General features: G+C 42.4%; 1 protein-coding gene across 2 annotated transcripts in view; it reads left to right on the plus strand.

The window, feature by feature from the left end:
* Positions 1–6773, plus strand: part of zfpm2a (zinc finger protein, FOG family member 2a) — a gene marked incomplete at its 3' end in the record, with an annotated part of 145707 nt that overhangs the window by 51798 nt on the left and 87136 nt on the right. The gene's annotated exons all lie outside the window — the stretch shown is intronic.

The raw sequence follows: 6773 nt of genomic DNA on the forward strand, positions 1-6773 counted from the left end.
AAATAGATAGAATCATGTGCACAGTTCATTTTAGAAATGTGCATCGCACTATAAAATATTCCTGCTTGATGAAAAGCTTTGATTTTCAAAAGAGGAATGGGGGAACATAATAATAGCACAACCTCTAATGTTTCTGAAGTTGGAATACATCTTCTGCATTCTCTCTACAACTACTGTAGAGGGGAAATGGTTTGGGTGGTTGTGATGTGATCAGCTAAATGGTATACATTTACCATTCAGTGTACAGTACATTAGGTTACCATGATTGAATGGGCTAGCTAGATTTAGTTGCTTTGCTGTTAATCTTTCTGTACTGTACTTGAAAAGAGACTAGCTTCCCAAAGAAACCTCATAGTAATCACTAGAAATTTGAGCTTTTCTTTTTTTGGGAAATATCCTGTTACAGTACCAGGCATATTTTCCTTGGTTTCTTCGAGTGTTTAGACTTTCCATTATCTTGTTTTGCCCTCTTTATTTAAAGTCACTTCATCACTGTGATGGATAATAACATACTAGTTACGCAGCAATTACTGTTCGGCAGTACGCCTACGCCCACACTGCTGAACACACAAAATACAGTTCCATTTAATGCGCAATATGACCTCGAGAATTTATTGCAGGTACATGCGTTTATATATTTTCTAAAAGCGAGAGAAAAAGTGGATTTTGGCAAGTTGTGCTAGCTAGCCAGAAGCCCCCTGGGGTGTGTATTTTATACTGACAGTGAATCAGTGTTATCACACCTATCAGATAATGCATTTATCATTAAATTTCACATTTGCATTTAAATCTGGGGAAGGAAATGAGCATTGCTGGCTAAAGATAAGAGCGGAGGGACGACAGTAATAAACCATCACTGTGATCAGTCAGGAGACAGGGCTGAGGGGGTCAGCTCAGAAGTGTGGGGGCCGTGACAAAAAGAAGGCATCACATGCGGAAAAAGGCCCTTTTGGGCAAGAAAATGCTGAGCTTAAAAATAGTGCTTTGAAAGGCGGGATGGATGTACTATGACTGGATCTATGACTGACTGTAATTATGCTTCCTGCCTCTCCGCGGCCGTCAGAATGGGAATTAGCGGCTCAGAACACACTGCTGGACAAGCAGAGAAGAGGGGGGGGGGGGAGGGCGGGGGTGAGAGAGAGAGAGAGAGAGAGAAACCAGTGAGAGAGAACTGTGAGAGAGAGAGAGAGAGAAATGGAGAGACAAAAATCTGAGACAGACAAAGACTCTTAAGCCTGACTTATACTTTGTCGCACGACGGTGTCGCTCGGCGACAGTAACAGATTTTTTCCGCGACGCATCGCCAGGCGCCAGCTTGAGAATCCGTTATACTCGGCGAGCGACACCGTCGTGCGGGCGAAGTACAAAGCAGGCATTACGGGATTAAAGTAGTGGATTTGTCTCATCGTTCAGTGTAGGGTTGGTTCCAACAGCTGCAGCCGAGGACCTGATCGGGGGGGACATGGGAGCCATTTAATGATACAGCGAACCACAGACAAGCCGGTATCTGGTGGTCAGCCCTGCGGACCAGTGCCTCTGCGTTATCACGCGATATCCAGTTTGGAGACAGCAACGCTGCTTTATAACCTCTACTGTAATACATACTAAAACATGTCATTTAGCACACGCCTCTGTCCGATAAAACTCAAAGGGAACACATTTTCATATATGTATGGTTCCCCCGGGGGGAACAGAACTCACATACTCATGTGGGCAGATAGTCTTCCAGTCTGTTTAGCCATACTGTTCACTATCAATTATCTTCTTAGCAATTATTCTATCGATGACTTTTTTGATTAATTGAATAATCAAGAAGCATGTTTAAAAATGTATTTTTTTAATAAATGAGTGGATTAAAAATGTTTAAAATAGCAGATCTACAATATATATATATTTTTTAAAGGGCAAGACCACTTTGTTGATTTTGCTATTTTTATTATGAAGAAAACCCGAACTGGATCCGTGGATAAGGATCCGCATCCGGATCTTCAAATAGTAAAATCCGCAGGAAGTTGGTATTTTTATTAAAAAAATAAACAGTTCTGGGTTTGGTGATGATCTATATTGTCTGAATTGTCACAAACTTTGTTTGTGTTCGTTTACGTGCTAAAAGAGTGACTTTGAGAGCTGTTTTACCGTACAATGTAAGTCAATGAGGAGCATATTTTGAATTATCCATTTCTAATCAACGGAGCAATTATTTTTGATTTCTCGTCCACCTTTGGAGTTACATCGTGGCAAGGTAACTACCCAACCCAAACCTCTACCAAAGTGGTCTTGCCCTTTAAAGCTAGTTTCCTATAATGACATGCCCTAAATACAGATTGATTATTAATCGATTATTTTATGAAATGGTTGATTATCGATTGTCTTTTTTTATATTCAATTAAATCGATTAGTTTGATTAACGGTTGCACTGTTGGGCATCGAGGCAGTTCTGAACTACATTCTGTACCACCCGCCAATATGAAAGCCTGCAATCAACAGATGATCTAACGTGCGTTTTCCATGACGCATACCAAACCAATTAGCCGGGCGAAGTTACAGTGAGGCATTTGTACTCTTCCTCTGTTTTCTCAATGGGCAGCACAAAATGGGCAGAAATTAATCTTGGAGCATAATAATAATGCCATTCACTCTCACATCATGGCTGCCAAGAAAGGTCATTTCCCTTTTTAATTTTCCCCATTGTGTGGGAAAAGTCAGATGGGCATGTTATAATTTGAATAAAGAGTGGAATCAGACAATCAGATAGGGTACATTTGAAATGACATGACTTCCTGTTCAAAGCGATTAAAAGCAAATTTATTTAGTTTGAGACTGTCTACCCTTTAATCTCTTTGTAAATGTTCAGATAGTGGCCACATTCAAAAAGTTCTTTGTCGTTGCCTTGGCTTAAGTTTAAGCAGGTGCGATTACGATCACCAACAGATAATTTTTAATCACTCTGTGTGTGCATCTGAATAGGATGTTAATGTAATGGCTATATTGCATGAAAGGGGAGTGAAGCTTTTTTTTAATGAGGTGGGCTAACTCAGAACATGCCCACCTGCTTTGGTGATTCCATTGAAGCACCTTCATACCAGTTCTCTTTTTTGCAGAGTAACAACAAAAGGTTTCACGATATACATCCTGCAATTGAAGTTTTTTTTTCTCTTTTTTTCTTTTCTGGTATTTCATCCCCCCGCTTTAGCAGCTCATCAAGTCAAGTGGCGTCTGGGGCTGGTCCCTGCTCTCTGTCTGTCTTCCTGTCTGCGACGGCGGAGAGCCGCGTGACTCGCTATTAATCTGATAGCTCATTCTTTCTCTGTTGTTCGGAGTAATACACTGTAAATTCCTGAGTGTTATTTTAACTCAAAGAGAGTGTATGAAACAGAACGAACAGCAGCTGAACTCCACCTCAAAATCTTTGCAGATATCTGAGTTTAACCACTTAAACATCAGTATCCGTATTGCTGCGACGTGTTGTAAGCTTGTCGATCTGCTATTTTCTGCGAAAGCTTTCCCCACAATAACCCAAAACAGAAAAAAACACTAGTATTGAGCCCTGAGGGACTCCGGTTATTCATATGGGGTTTAAGGGGTTAATGCAAGCTTTCGGTCCTGTGACCTTCTTCAGTGGTCACAATGTGACCTTCCTCAGTGTATAAATGGACCCTCTTGGGTCCATTTGTCTCCATTTGTACCATTCTGGGAGTTACAGTCCCTTAAAGCTCCATTTATTTTCATTTGTGCACTCTCAGTTACTGTAAATTAACACTCCGGATTTTACTATGTAGGCTTCTGACGTGGATCCTCACAGAACACCCAGTCAGTTTCCTCCGTCTCTTCATCTCTCTGTCTCTCTCTGTCTCTTTCTCTAGAAATATGACCTTAAGCAAATCTGCACAGCAATCTTCTTTTTAATGTTAATTTCCAGTCACGGATGTTTTGCAATCAGCCACCGATATGGGTGATAGCATGTCAAGCTATTGTATTCATTTTCATGGACTAGCGGTGATAAGGATCTCAGCCTTCTCATTCTCTCTCTCTCTCTCTCTCTCTCTCTCTCTCTCTCTCTCTCTCTCTCTCTCTCTCTCTCTCTCTCTCTCAGACTTTCTCTCCTCTAGGCTAATTGAGAATGAAGGGTGTTAGCTAGCTAACTCTGCTAATGAACTTGTTCTCAGCCTTATCTAAATGTCTGCTGGTGTAAGCCACACCCCCCTATAAAACTCGTGGAAACTCTGGGTTTCTGAGAGTGCTGCCATTGTAAGCAGCCATGTCATTTCTGCAGGATGTGCATGTGCTGTAGGAAATAATATCTGGTCCAGTGTAGTGTTTTATTGTATGTGAATCTACTGTGACCCAATGAAGTGGGTTTTATAGGTGATAACACACACTCGTAATGTGCACTATAACCTTTAATCCCAAGCGCTGCGTTATCATATTGACTATTTACTTTTGAAACAATACGCCGCCTCGGTCTCCCCACACAAGATAAGCGAAAATCCAGATTTAAGATAATGCAACAGAGAACTCTAGAAAAGGTGCACAAAAAGGTCGCTTAAACAAAGGCAGTGAAACAAGCGAGAAGGAGGAGATGAGCACTAAACACAAAGGTAACAGAAGCGATGTGACCACCTTGCCCACAAATCTCCTCGCTTGGCTGTCCCTGACGGGCACGGCCCAGCCTGCTCGCCTCTTGGTGCCAGCTGGGCACGGGCCACGGCCAGGCAGGGGTCAGATGAAGGAGTGGCCGTCCGAGATGGTACCTGACAGTTGGACACAAGCGGAGCCCACCTCCTGCCACCCCAATCCTTCTTCATCTTCCTCCACCCTCCCCCCTTTTAAGACATCAAACCATAAAACGCTCTCCGGAAAACGTGGCTTCTCTTCATGTGCTTCTCTGAGTCTCATGCTCTCACGCCGAAAATAGCAGATCTACAAGCTCACGACGCGTCGCATGGCGATGCGTCGTGAGCTTGTAGATCTGCTATTTTCTACGCGCAACACCGCCATACGACGAATTATGAATTAGGCTTCAATCTTGACTCCAGCCAGCCCAGAAGTGCTCGTGGCTGAACCTTCCTCTTCCAGTCCACACACACACACACACACACACACACACACACACACACACACACACACACACACACACACACACACACACACACACACACACACACACACACACACACACACACACACACACACACACGCACACACTCGCACACACACACACACGCACACACACACGTGCGCACAAAAACAATACCCATTTCAGGTTTTATGCACATATGTTATGCTAGGAGAATTGGAGGCCCAGATGGCTACGGTGGTGTGGCAGGTGCCTCAACAAATGTTTGCGGTGGCCCGTGCTGCTATTTATATCGTGGCGAAACACAGACATGCAAATATTTGCAGGAGGACGGTGGGACCTTTCTTTTTTTTTTTGTGAGTCAAAATGACTCACAACAATATAAACAGATGGGATTAAACATTCGATACGTTTCACTTGAACATTTTATATGCACCCAGTTCATCTGAAGGAAGTTCTTGCTTTAGTCAAATTGAAATCAAAAGAAAGCTTAAAGTGAGCCCAACCCTCAGAGGCGTCTCTGATTTATAACGGACTTGTTGGTTCAGATCGTGTTCAACTCACTTATAATTCAGCTAATTTCATGAGTAAATTTATACTGTCATTTATTAACTTATGATAGCACTTTTATTTTCAGTTCCAGTTTGCAAATTAGAATCTTCTTTTTCCAAATACTTCTAAATAATTGATTTTTTTAAACGAAAATCCACTTCCTTATTAACTGAATGAAATTAAAGTAAGCTGACAGCAAGTCTAGAATCAAATACCGGTTAAACGCTAAGAGTTCTGCATTTAAATGATTGTGTGCTGACATGCCCTCAGTCAGGTGGCTCTCCGTGCCACGCATAGGGCATTTCTAACGTTTCTAACTTGGAACCCATGTCTGCTATAAAGTCAGGGTGTTGTAAGGAAGGAGGGGCGAGCCGGAATGAGGGAGAGAGACAAACGGAGCCCAGATGCAGATTAGGCTGCAGAAGATGAGGGTGTAAAAGGGATTTAATGGTAGGATGGATTAGAGAAATCCTTGTAACAATGTTAAATAATTATGGTTCCAGCCGAGATCAAAGCACCATTGATTGAACCCCTCCAGCCTTCAGCACACTGAGTCTTGGAAAGCAAAGATTGGTAAACTAGTGCTCAGACCACTCTGGCTGCTCCAGTTAAATTGGATTGGTAAAATTAGGATATAGATGAATCCTTCAGGAGGCTTTCGCAGGGCTTTTGTCACCGGAAATGTAGCTTGGGAATGGAATGAAAGGTTTGATAGTGTACTGTCTTGACAGAATCATAAGACGGGGATGTCGCAGCTGCCTCGGCTGATACCTAAGCGTTTTAAGTAGACTTATAGACACTGTTGACTGTTATATCAGCAAACTGAAAACTTTCTGCACAGGCTTTCATTTGCGTTGCGTTCCCTCCCCCCCCTTCTTTTCTTGTAATCATGAAATTTGGACGTGCATCATGGCAATTCTCTCTCAAAAGGATGGTTTTATCTCCCTCCTCCAGGGGTTTATTCAGAGTCTCCTGACAAGTCTCGTGAAACATGAATGACACTATGAGATAGCTGATACTGTTGATGAAAGTCCATCATCAGCTACTCTGCGAGTAGTTCTGGGTCCCTAAGTGATGTTAAACTAAATTGCAATAAATGTCTGTATCTGTAAACATTGTCCATCGCTTTTCCTGATAAGTTTAT

The sequence above is a fragment of the Gymnoscopelus braueri genome (genome assembly GCF_963280865.1).
Source record: "Gymnoscopelus braueri genome assembly, chromosome: 4".
In the NCBI taxonomy this organism is placed as follows: domain Eukaryota; kingdom Metazoa; phylum Chordata; class Actinopteri; order Myctophiformes; family Myctophidae; genus Gymnoscopelus; species Gymnoscopelus braueri.